Below are 13,593 nucleotides of genomic sequence, written 5' to 3' on the forward strand. Positions count from 1 at the left end.
ACTTACATAAGTATTTGCGGTACCTTTGAAAATAAAGCTGTGTTCATAGAAACATTTCTGTAATGCAAATACCAGAAATGCTGTTCAAGTAGATGCTTGAAATTAGCGTGTTTTCTTGAGTATGGCATATGCATTTTTTATGCCATTCCCACCGTCTATTGGCGTAACCTAACAAGAGTAGATCTTTACTGTAGTTGTGCTTGTGAGCAATGGTTCATCAGCTGTCTCTCTGCATTTTTTTGAGCTCATTTTCCACAAGTACAGCATAGCATTGCCTTCAGGAGTGCTTGCTCTGCCATCTCAAGGTGCAGGACATGAGTTCTGCCTTATGCATTACAGAACAGCATTTTTCCAGCCTGCACAAAACAAGTTGTTTCCCAGGGATCGTTGTTTCTGCCTTTCTAGTGTACTCGTTTTGACTCTTGGCATGGTTGGCTTATATACAGTTAACGCTAATTAGTCTCAAAGCCATGTGTGAAGGAGTCCATGAAACACAACACACAGCCTTATGCTGATGTTTCTGAAAAGCACATATGCGCTTGCCCATGTCCCTCAGAAATTTATGAAACTGAACACGTATTTAAAATTGACTACATGATTTAAAGAGATTTAAATAACTCTTTCAGAGTGAGTCTATCAGCTGCTTCTCAAAGCCCTGGTCCTCCCCTTGTTTGCTGTTCCGTGAATCCAGACTTGTACTTCATGTTTTTGAGCAGTATATTGAGCACACAATGGATGTCACCGAATTGCAGCCTTTCATAAAAGGGAAGTATTGGGAAGCCTAATGAGAAATTAAAACTCATTGCGACTTCTGTCCTTGAGGTAAGCAGGTTCTAAAACATGTGACTGGTTGAAAACACTGGTAAGCAGTGGCCTGTTTTGGGTAAATGTTATGACATGCAAGTTCTCATTGCCAAAGAAATCTGTGGTTTCAAGTTAAGTTAGGACAGAATATGTTAGATGAGACATTGGATGAGATTGTATTTGCTGTTGAGATGGATGAATCTGACAGGATAAAAGTTCATATAATATTTAAGAATTCTTAGAGCATTACAGCAGTGGTTGCGTTTGATGCTCTGGGAAATGTTTGTGCGAAATTGTGCTTAAGGAACACTATATTAGCAGCAAAGTGCACCAACCCATGGATCTGAGTCAGGTGTTTCTTTCTGAATGAGGAGAACAATAAAACAGTGCACGTCTAAAACCAAGGAATTACCATGAGAATTTACTGCTTTCCATTTTTCAGAGGAATTGTTTGTGAAGTATGTTTTTAAGATATGCTGTTCACAACATGAAGTTTACAGAAGGTCAGTATTTAGATAAAGGACTTGTCTAATAGTGAGTATGTCAGTCTTGGTGCCTGACCTGGCCCCCTGTCAGAATTTGTAAGTTACTGCTGAGCCCAAGCTGTACAGAAATCACTTGGTTTTGGAGATCCCTGCTCACTTTTTCTGTTAGCTCATGTGGCTGCAATACACATGTATTTACACCATTGTACGTGCCTTTTTTCTCGTTAATAGCAATTGGACATGATCGCTGTTATCCAGAATCCAAAAGCCTGGGTGGATTACACTCTCCCAGAACAGCAACAGAATCACCAGGAGATACTTAGATTGGAGGAAGCTGAAATTTTTAAAATATGTGAATGTGCAGTGTTTAAAGCTATTATGCTTTTCTTTAATTTGTTCATGATCTCAGGTACAGAGGTCTGTTCATAACACAGTAGGCCTGTAATACATAATGGGTTTCAGTCGCGCTTTATATTGAAGTTCCATTTAAAATGCTCTATAAGGAGTTAATAAATTATTGCTAGACTTTATGAATATTTTTTTCAGATGTGGGTGTCAGTTGTAACAGACGGCTAACAAGCAGCTCATTCAGAAGACGGTAGTATAGATTACCAAAAGCAACTTTTAAATTTTTAAGTGATTTTTAAATGATCGATTAACCTCTTGTTAATATAATTCATTATGCTTTATAATTGCAGTGGAAACAGTGTGTGAGACCCAGGTTGCTTTAGCAGTTACTTCCTTCTTCCTAAGTCAAAGGTAACACGAGAAGCGTCAGTGAAAGAAAAATGCTGTATTTGGAGATTGCATTGCTTATTTCTTAGTGCATCTAAATAGGCCAAGTGAAGTCTTCAGGATCATCTTTTCTAAAATCACAAAACTCATTATATGAGCAGTATCACTTGATAGAGAAAGCATTGAGGAGAGATGCTTAACATGGGTTTGTGCACCATTTGGCTGCAGATCAAAGCAGTCTGCCGAGGCAATATACATACAGGCATATTCAGGGTAATCTACTTCTCTTGTGATGATGAATGTGTAGATATCAAAAAATGCACAGCACAGATCTGACAAAATACTGCCCTCCAACTCCCTGATTCTGCAAACAATTACACTGGTGCTCAACTTCACCAATATGAACAGTCTTCCTGACATTAAGGAGACTGCTTATTTTCAGAAACTTAACTGTTAGGAAACTTAGCGTGGATGTTGGTGGGATGGAGGCCAGAGCCCTTCAGCCAGTGCTTGTTCTCAGGCTGCTTATTGGTGCTCTTCCAGTGAGAGAATGGATGAGAATCGTGCCCGAGGAGCAGAGGGATGCTTCTGGCCTTTGTGGGCTAAATCTGCTGTCCTTTGAAATCTGCAGACAGAATGCCATTAGTAGAGTGGGCCTTAAGTCAGGTGCTTCACGGATAATTAAAATGCTTGCAAGCTGGATGTAAGAGCAGAGTATGAACTAGCACAGAGCTAAGGTCTTCTTAACGCTGGGAATGCTCTGCAGTTAGGAAACTGTGTGTTGACAGATACCACAGTGATCTCAGACAGACAGAGGTCCAGGGAAGCAAAGTTACTGATGCTGATTGTGGATGGCTTTTCAGCTTTGTGTACTTTAAGTCTCTGTCAGTGTATTTGGAGCGTATTTGTTTTAAGGTACGACAGCTTACAGAGAGGATCACCAAAAGGTATACAGCATAGAACTTAAGCTATTTCGGTATCAGGCACTAATCCCTCTTTTAATTTGCACATTGATTTCCTACGTACGTGAATAAAAATACTGTATTGTTATAAATGAGAGGAAAAAACCACAGTGGTGTTTGTAAGTATGTTCTGTTTGTAGACTTAAGGCTGTATTATGTTGGAATTTTACAAGCCAAGTTTAAACTGTAATATAGAAATTATTTTTATATTATTTTCAAAATATGCTACAGAGCAATATTTTGCGCCTTTATTATAAACAGGGTCATCATTTTAGTAGGTTACCTTCCAAAGTGCTGGTAGAAATTAACCACGAAAAGAAAGCTTTGTAAAAATGTGTGTGTTGTTTCTAACTGCTGTCTGTTGTGCACATCTGTGTCTAATGAGAGTTGAATATACAGGTTTTTTTCTTAATTGAAAAGCTTTAAATTTTTCTTTATATATTTTGGTAAAACACTGTTCCTCCCTATCTCCTGTTCTTCCTTCTGGTTGCTACCAATAGCCACTTTTATAAGCAGCTTATGAATAAACATTCATCTGGGAAGTTTTCTTACCAAGTGAAGCATTTCTGCACCAATACTGATTGACCCCGGATGTTGAGAACATACTCTGCATCCACTGATGTACGATAATTTTGCTTTTTGAAAGATGAAATCTTGGATTTACTGTTCCTTGCAAATGAAAATCAAGACTTAGTAATCAGTGCAATGATTTAGCATCTGTGGGAAGAAAATCACTATAGATCATAGAAATGTCATCTTGTAATTGGCAGATGCATTGTATCTGACTATATTTGAAATGTGTTGCCTCCCTGCAAATTAAGGTGTGCAGATTTCATTTCTTCATGGGTTTTTGTACTATACATCCCAATTACTGGTGAGTCACGCAAAAAAGACTTTACGAACTGAGGCATATTTTAAGCTGGGAGTCAGTATAGATTTTAGAATTCTAACTTTTGTGATTTTGTTTGCTTTTTTTTTTTTTTAAAATGAATTTCCTATTAAATTATGTACTCCAACCAAAAAAGTACAATCTGGATGCCTAATGTGACAATTCTGCATCCAGGTTTCTCCTAATAAATAGACTGGTTTTAAGATGGACTAAGCATCAGTTTCTGGGGGAGCACAAGCTCTTGGCTCCAGAAAATTAGGGGAGCATTATTCCAACACACATTCAGGGTTTTGCTTTATTTTTCTGCTTGTTATTGCACAGTGGAAATTGCATTTTATCTTCAATGATTTTCCATGTGTGAACAAATAATTGGGCTTATTCATGGGGTGATTGCTTGCCTATGGAGAGACTTGCTTTGTACCAAAAGACCATATTGTTATATATTAACCTACTGCAGTCAAAACAGGGCTAGTGTATTCCACTGATGTTTTTGGGTAGCGTACTCACTCTGATTTTTTTCCTCTCAAGTAAATACACCGTTCTGATTGCTGCTTTATCTCCCATTACCTGAATGCATGTACTGTATCAAGAGAATTGAAATGGCAGATGCACATTTGCACTGTGGAACATGTGATTTGGGTAAAAGCCACCAGGTTCCAAACAGCCTTAAAATTATGATTCTTTGGGGACCAGGAGTCACTTAGCTGGATGCAGCCTCTGCCCCACTTCTCATTTAGCCATGGCTGTAAAGCATTCTAGCTTTGCTGTACTCTGCATAAGCATCTGCATATTCATCCAGACAATCTGTCGCTTTAAAAGATGTTTTGCTTTAAAAACTTACGGTTCTTTATAAGTATCACCGTGTCAGAAGACCTTACTCAACGTAAGCAACAAGGGTGAAAACAGGTGAATGTTGGGCAGTGCAGTAACTATGGCACCGCAGTGCTGCAGAAGAGAAGGTTAAGTTGTGTCAGAACCATTTCCTTTCAGGACTGGAAGTGTAGATCTTTGTGTGTTCTGGGAAAGCAAAGAAATGTTGCTTTGCTGTTTATCTCTGCATGTTGTAGCCTTTTACTTTGATGCAGAGGTTTACCTTTCGCCAAAAAGCAAATTCTGTAGCGTCCGCATCATCTGAGATTACAGAAGTATGAATCAATGTTAGAACTAGACAGTGCCTAAGGTGCCCTTCTGTGAGTGCTTTTCATTTTCCTTTTTCCCCTTTCTTTATTTATTTATTTTTTTTAAGCGGGAAATTAAAAGCAAGAAAACTGGTATGATAATGACTTCTTTTGTTCGTGTGCAAAATCAGCATGAACGTGAACATGGCATTAAGGCTGGGGCTGCACTTTCAGGGAGCCAAGTGGTGAAAGGCTTTTTCACTTTTGAGGTAAATCCCATGGAATTATTTTGCTATAGAATGAAGTTGGGATCCTTTGGCAGAGAACGTTTGCCCAGTGAAGCCTGGCAGTGTGTCAGGAGCCTGAGAGCCATGGCTGACCCAGACCAAACGAGCATCCTTCTGGCCCGTGGTGGCTGAGCTGTGCCTGCAGTGCAGATGGTGTGGAACACTGCCTTGTTGTTGCCTCCAGTTTTAACTAACACAAAGCCTCTTCCCCGTGCTTTTGTTTCAAATATGCAGGAGATGTCAGAGCAAACCGTGGTATCTCAGGTTAGGAGAGTGCCCGGCGTCTCTGTAGTGGGCTTGCAATCAGGTATAAATTGAAATACAGCCATGTAGGCTTGGTAGAAGCGCTCTTGTCTCTACCCTTTGCAAACTGTGTGCACTCATATTTTAATACTAGCTGAATATCAATGATTTTATTATTTAATTGTTCAAGGTTCCAAGTACTGTAAATACAGTCTTTGTAGTATGCATGTACAGTACACAGACTGCTTTCCTTTGGAGCCTCTCAAGGAGTGTTGCACGTACATAATATCAATCTCAATTGATTCAGCATAAACCAAGGAAAAGAAACGGGGCTTAAGCCCAAGTTAAATAATGAATGGAATCAGACCCTCAGACCTAAGCAGCGAGGAGTTCCCAACCGTAGTAATGCAGGTCAGTTTTGACAGTTTTGTGTAAAACTGTCCTAATGATCTAGGTTAGGTCCCTGCTCTTTCCTGGGGAGGAGCATTTACTTTGTGTCTTTTTCAAGCCCATTGCTCTTAACTCTGGGAACTCTGTATTGCATTCATGATGTGCCAGCCTTATCATGATTCAGCTATGAAACAGTTTTTCAAAACTGTGCAACTCTTGCATTCCTATTGGAATCAGTCTAGAGCTTTATTTTGCATTCAATTTTAAGAAATAAGATACTATTACAGACTTCTTGTTATGTCTCAAAGTTAACTTTTGCATGGCAGAGAGGCAGTGTTCTCCTTGGAAGGCTTTGTTCGTCCTCATTGATTCTTGTGGCTGATGTGTTTGTGTGGAAAAAGTTGAATGAGATATTGAAAACATTGGTGTTGTTCATCTGTATTTCTGATATTCAGTAGGCTTTGTGTTACACAATTCTGTGTTAAAACCTAATGCCTTTCAGATAAGGGTAAATCTTGTAGGACAGTCCAAATTATTATACACAAAAGGTGTGAGTAGCTAATTGATCACAACTTTATTATTGTATAATTTGCCCTCCTCAAATTGTTCACACTTTTTTTTTTTTTTTTTTTTTTTTTTTTTTTGCTACTGCTAACATTTTTCCTTTTATAGTCTACTTCCTGGACAAGTCCGAAAGCTCTTTGTTCTCATTTGTGCAGGATACTTTTTTTAAGCCTCTGCTACATTTTCCCTCTCTGTTCAGTTTGCATACGGAGTAGCTTGTTTCCACAAACAAGATTTGAAATAGCACAGATGTCACACTCCGTTTATAGAAGTTCATTTACTCATTTACTGAGAGTCTCTCTTCAATTATAATCATAGCTATTTACATAAAATAAAGAAAAAAACAGGACAGGTAATGTGACTCTTTCTAAGAACCTAGCAAACCAAACTTTTTTGAAACTGAAGCAATGTGTTTGCACCTTCACTATGTATCTCAAAGAAGGGAAGTTGGCTCTCACCAACATTTAAGTAAACATTAATAAGGAATAAAGAAAGCCTTGCTGATTTTTTTTTAGTTAAGAATCCAACTTCTTGGTGTAGTGGAACCAACCTTGTTTTTCAGAGCTTGTGTTTCAGTTTCTGTCTTCTATGTATGTATACTCTGCTAGCAAAGATTGATTTAGGATTTCAAAAAGCAGTTTAGTAAGGTGTATCTGAAATGTATTTAAAGCCGAAGCACCTTTTTAGGTTTGTCTGCATTTGATCATTTTCATGCAAGATTTTTGTTACGTGTGAAAGAAATGAATTTGTCTTTTCTCATTGCCTTCCCTCATCACAATTCCAAGGTGTGGTTGGTTGGAGTCACTTTTGCCTGCAGTGAAAACTTTTGGTCATTTTTAAGCTGACTGCCATATATTTCAATCCATTGTTTGAAGGAAATGAGCATTCAGTAATGTTAAAGGATAATGAGTATGTTTTGTTGTGAAAAGTGTGAGTTCTTGGGAACCTTTTCTACATGCAGTTTTCATTCTAATTCAATTTAAATGTCATTTTTAATCTGATCCATACTTTGACAAAGATGATGTGTAAGAGCTGTTTTTAGCAGTTGGATTGTTCCTTTGTAAAGTATTAAAGCACTAAACCAATTTTTGCAATAGGTAGTAAAACTTGCTTATGTTTTGAAAAACTTCCAGTTATAACTGTCGCACTTTTTATAGCAGAACTGTATTTAATTTCTTTCTTTTATGAAAGATTACTCCAAGTAACTGATAGCTCTGTAATCTGTGTGAATTGACTTCTCCATTATTTGAAACAGAGAGAAGCTATAATGCCTATTCAATAAAATTAACTTATTTCTAAAGTATCTGTTTGCTTGAATTCTTGGTTGTGCTTTGTGTGTACTCTCCTTAGTGTAATGTAGGGGAAACTGAAGCCTGGAAGAGAAGCACGCAGGGGGCATGCTGCAAACCAGTGGGGTTTTCATTGGCTCCTCATAAACTTTCATTCTCTTTCTGTTAAGTCACTGTTTCATTTCAAGATTGATTTGCATAAACTAAATAATTGGCAAAAGCCAGAAACCAGGCACTGTAAGGTCTGCTCAGCTTTTTTTATGCTCCCAGTCCCATGGCTGTAAGGATACAAGCCTTCCCCATGCAAGGAGAGCAGTGCTGCAGCACTGTGCTGGGCTCAGAGCTGTGGCTGTCCTCAGGGGGTCAATGCTTGGAGATGACCTATGTCATCAGGGCAGATGGGGCCTTTGTGGAACAGCTGTTTTGGAACTAGACTTGGTTGGCTGGTTGATTTGGGTAAGTGCCGAAGAAATGATATTGAGATGTAGTATGTTATTTAATGGTTAATTAACCTTTTCTATAAAAACATGTTTCTGGTATGAATTTGCATGGCAGACATCTGCCTTTGGGTCTCATTGTTGCCTGTACCCTAGCTGGGCCCTTTGTATGTCAGACTGAGCTTTCCAAGGCTGTTGCATAAGTGTATTTCCAGTTCTGCAACCTTCCTCGTGCCTGTGCTTTGACTCTCCTCCTGCTTTTTAACGTCTCCCTCCATCTGTAGATACACTGAAAGATTTTTTTCTGAAGTGCACGCCAAATGAACAAGAATTAATTCAGGCAGACCCTGCTGCAGACTGCATTAACAGGTGAGTCCATCATCACAGCTTCTAAGTTAGTTTCTAGTTCTGTGTGTAAGTAGGTAATTCATAGTATATGCTTCAGTACCAGTTAATTTCTTAAATATTGTGCATTTATGCCCAAAAATGTCTGCAGTCTTTCTGGGCTTAAGATGTGCAAGGAATTCTGCTTCTGCTGCCCTTTGATTGAGTCTTTTTCCTGTTTCCTGAGCAAGAGCTGTCCACCTGGTGAGTAAGGGGGTGAAATTTGTCTTTCTAAAGGTCTGTCTTAATCTTTATTCTATCAAACAGTTTGTACCCAGTTTACCAAGCCATCTAGATTATTAGGATCCTGTATTCTGCTATTATTATTAATAATTCATTAAAGTGTCTTTCTCTGGTGATTGATAAAATTGTTATTGTGGGGGTGGCTACTGTGGGTTGGTGTTGAAGTGTTTATCAGTTAACCTCCTAATCTTTTCAGGTATGCTAAAAAGCTTTGAGAGAGCATAAGTTTTATAACTTTTTTTTTTTTTCATTTTATCATTCTTTCATTCTTGATTAAAGTTCCATATTAACCATTTTATTATTTTGCTCATGTTTCCAGTACATCTTTACCTTCAATAGTTGCTGTTTGATAACCTCTTTGAACTGGATATATATCAGGTAATAAAATAGATTCCAAAACAAAGTTCCAAATCTTTAAACACACCACTTGTTCTGCAGATCTCAAAGGTTTCCATTGGTTTCCATGTACCAGTGTGTTACCCCACCGTTAGGATTTCCTTAATCCCTGGCACAAACATACTGGACCTGAAGACAAACAGAAGATAAGGATCGGTGGTGTTAGGGACCTACTCACACCTCTACATTTGCAGAAGAGTTGTCTTGACTGGTGAGACTGGACTGCATTGAATAGTATAGAGGAAGTGACTTAGGAGTGTACTAATGCTGTTCAAGGTTACTGCTCTTAGCAGAAATGAGTAGTAGAAACGTTTACAGGGAAGTTCCTTGGAGCTTGATAGCTTTACATCTCTTCATCTTCTGACTGGCAGTCAGAGCAACTCTGCTACCAGACAGGGGAGAAAGGTTAGGGATGGCACAAGGATAGACTCCGTGTACAACTTGAACTGCAAACTGGGAGACCTTTCTAGTAGAGGAGAACTTCCCATATTTATGGGGAGGCATTGCCTCCAAAACAATATTTTGGATTTTGGAATAGATTTCTGTCAGTTTGACTTCTTGAAGCAGCTTATTGCAGGATTATGTGAATACCAGCACAGGCACAAAGGATGCAATAGAAGGAGAGGTGGAGGACTGCAGGACAACTTCCTTCAGGCTACTGATAAAGCACACTTTTCAGATGGAGGAGAAGATGAAATAATAGCCAGAGAAGGAAGGATGCGGGGGATAGGAACTTTTGATTCTATCTGCTGGTCTGAAAGAAAGCATCCAAGCTTGCTTAAAAATAAAACATGAAAAACAAAGCCCTCCAGAGGTAGTGACTCAAATCTAACTTTGCATGTGCTATGTCTAAAGCACTTTATAAATCTCTTAACCAAAATATGTTGCTATCTGAACTGAAAATACTTCGAAATATAACACCTTTGAGTATCTAGTAGAGCTATTTGTGCACTCATCTTTAAATGCTAGTTTCTAAGAATGTTGTTCTTATATATAAGGATATTGTAATATTAAACTTAACTTGTCTTGCTGAGTGATACTGGGATTATGTTACCTTTATTGCAGTGGTACACAAAACAATTCATCTGTCCTTTTTTTAAATTGATTTAGAGGCTACAATTGCGCAGTTGTGCAGTCTGATCTGATTCCTGCATCCATCCAGAGCTGTGTGAATTCCACCAGTGCTGCAGGAAAACCCGGGTCAGACTCCTTAGAAAAACTGGAGTTTGCACTCGTAAACACTTCAAGACGTCCCTGGGGGAAGGACATTAAAGCAATGTAAGGCATTGCTTGTAGAAATCTAGCATTGGTTCTCTTTTCTGATGAACACCCCAGTCAAAATCCAAACACTCAGCTTCCTTCTGCTTGTGCTGGAGACGTGTTTCATTTTTTACCATACTCAGAGCTACCATGGGTGAGTGGATACAGAAGTTTTGAAAGTAGCACTCTGATTTGTCCTTGTCTCTCATCTCTATAAGAAGTTTAAACGAGGAAAAACAGTGCTCATAAGGAATGGTTTATTTGGGGTTTTCCTTTAAAATGACTGAGCTTCAATGAACCTTTCTCACACAGTTTCACTGCGCCGACCACAGTTACCAACAGTAGGCATCTTCCCATCTGCTGTGGGGATGCAGGAGGCCCTGCTGCCATCACAGGCCACTGCACAGAAACAGTGAAAGGTGCCCACGTCTGCAGAATGCTGATACAAAAGGAATTCTCCTCAGCCTGTTGACTTCGTTCAAAGCAATTTCAATTTTCTTCTGTGAAATTATTTTCCTCGCCAAACTAACTAGCATCTGTAGTTGCTACACAACTTACTATTAATGCTTCTTAAAGGCAGAGGTAGTTCTTTTCTACAGGGAAGGTTATTTTAATTATAATATTTTAAAAACAATTTTTCAAAAATCAATTTTTCGTTTGATTTGTATACAGATGGCTTAGTCAAACCCCATATGTAACTGGAATATGTTTCTGAAAATCAGAGGTTTTTTGAATCTTCATCTGAGCCAGATTTCTAAACCTTGGGATGTATGAGATCAGTAAATTGCAAAAGAAATTACTGATGAGGTGAACTTTCCCCTGTTGCCAGCTCTGTAGTCAGAATGGTTAGATAGTGTGTAATACATTGGTTATCTGACTATAAATAGATAGCCTGAAAAGAAGTTTTACAACATAAAATGTAAATGCTAACGTGATTTTACTTGAAATGAAGAAAAAAAAATATGTATCATAGTGCTGTGCAGAATAGTAGCAAATTTAATTTCTTCATTCTACAGGAAATCATCCTCAGGATGCTCAGACTTACAAAAAGATTGGAAACTGCAGGAGTGACTGGAATGAAAGCCAAGGAGACCCAACAGGCTATAACTCCTCCACAAGGTTCAACGGCATGTAAGTCGTGACATGTCTAAGGTTTTCTAAAAAGTAAAGGCGCATACATCAGACTTCATCTGCCAATTGTAATAAAAATCCTGATCACTGAATTGAAAGAAGTAGGAAGAAAGTGGTCCAAATGGCAGTGCCTAGTGTAGGCCCCTAATTACTAATTCAATTAGTAAGTCTGTGAATATGCAGACAGACCAGAAAGAACTTCCTTCTTAAGGCCCTGCCCCTCAGGGTGTGTAGGAGCAGCAAGCAAGCTCTTTGGCTCAGTTATAGAGAAAACAAGCATCCGTCCTGGCCCCATGAAACCTTCTGTTAGACCTCACGGATGATCCTCATCCTCTCTCTCTATTTCCACAAGTCTTCGTCCACGCTGTTCAAAATTGCTTGAACCTCCTTCCTCCTGAGGCGGGTGCTGCTGTCAGCTCAGTCTGTCATCTGCTTTGTCCCTGGTTGCGTGAGCTGCCCTGGCTCCTGCCCCAGAGTGACTGCTGACAGCTCAGGAAGATTTCACAGCAGCATATTGCATGTGCTTTCTGCTGTGTGTTTCACCAGCACGGTCATTTTGGCATACTGATAAATGCAATATAGTCCAGTTAGATCTGAAGTTTAGCTTCCTGCCTAGGGAATCAGACATGCTTTTGGTGTCTCTGCTCTAGAACTGAAGGTAAGCGTGAAACACTGGATTAAGAAATGATGGGGATATAATCATGGGAAAATGGTGGTATCTCTTTGCAGTGCTTATAGGTGATGCTCTCCAGTTAACATCATTTATGTGAACAGAAGAAGAGCCGTGAGTTTAATGGGGCATCATTTGCTTGCAAAATGTCACTGATGTCTTGTCTTCTCTGCAGGATTCCAGAAAAACAGAAAACTGTTCCATCTATAGGATTTTGTGTGTTAGGTGGTTTGTTTAAGAAGTATTGCTTTCCTTCTTTAAAGAAAGTTTTTCACTACAGAAATTATCATGAAAAAAGAGATTTTTCTAGGCAGTACTCTGTGCCCACGTCTCTGGGGGATGCCCATGGGTGTCAGTGGCTGTGTCTCATTTGCTGCTGTCACCCAAGAGTTGCATGAACTCCCTGAGCTTATTTCCCACATTGAAGTAAAAGCTGTAGCTGTGTGATGGACTTTAGGTATTGGTTGAGTATGGGCTTAGATTTGGACAGCTAGGGGTGACTATATATCTTATTACTGATAAAACCTGTACAACAGCCAGGCAGCTTTGCTTTTGGCTTCTGTCATTCTTAGAATGACCTCGTTTTTGAGGAAATAATCAGAGAAGCCAGAAGCTCAAGCATAAATATCTCATGAATCTGGCTTCTGGGATTTGTAGACAATACCACTCTGACATTTTATTATCAATAGTAATTGGACACATACAAAATACAGATGCTTCAGCTTCCCTTTTACTGTGTAGTGCTTTGCATTATTTACATGTGGCTAGCACGGGTAGTTCAGATGCTCGTTACAGTTTGTACATCTACAAACCTTTTTAAAATTAGAAACACCATTCATTAGCAAAGACACCCTGCAGCATGTCATCATTCTTCCAGTTGTTTTTTAACTCCTCGAAGCTGCTGTTTAATCTCCCTGAGCATAGAAATAAACAGATCCTCAACCACTGCATTTCTAATTAGAAGCACAGGGGCAAGTGTTTATCAGGCAAGAAAGGTATGATTAGGAAATAGTACTGAATACTTTCCAGAGCTTTTTCCTAGCTACAACCTTTCCCACACCTCAATCATCCTTTGAGGAAATGGCTGTTCTAAGTATAAAAGAGAATTTTTTGTCTGATGCTTTTCAAAGCAAAGACACTTTTAGGGGCATCTAAAAGGGAGGTACTGTTTCAGACATTACTTGGCTGCTGCCTCCTGACATGTCCTGGTGCTGTTAAACGTTTCACATCAGTTTTCCCTGTGGTGCCAGCTTGTGTACAAGCTTGATTCAGTCTAAAACAAAGTGACCCGTGCAGTAGAAAAGAT

This window comes from Meleagris gallopavo, chromosome 12, assembly GCF_905368555.1.
Source record: "Meleagris gallopavo chromosome 12, MGAL_WU_HG_1.1, whole genome shotgun sequence".
NCBI classification, from domain to species: Eukaryota; Metazoa; Chordata; class Aves; order Galliformes; family Phasianidae; genus Meleagris; species Meleagris gallopavo.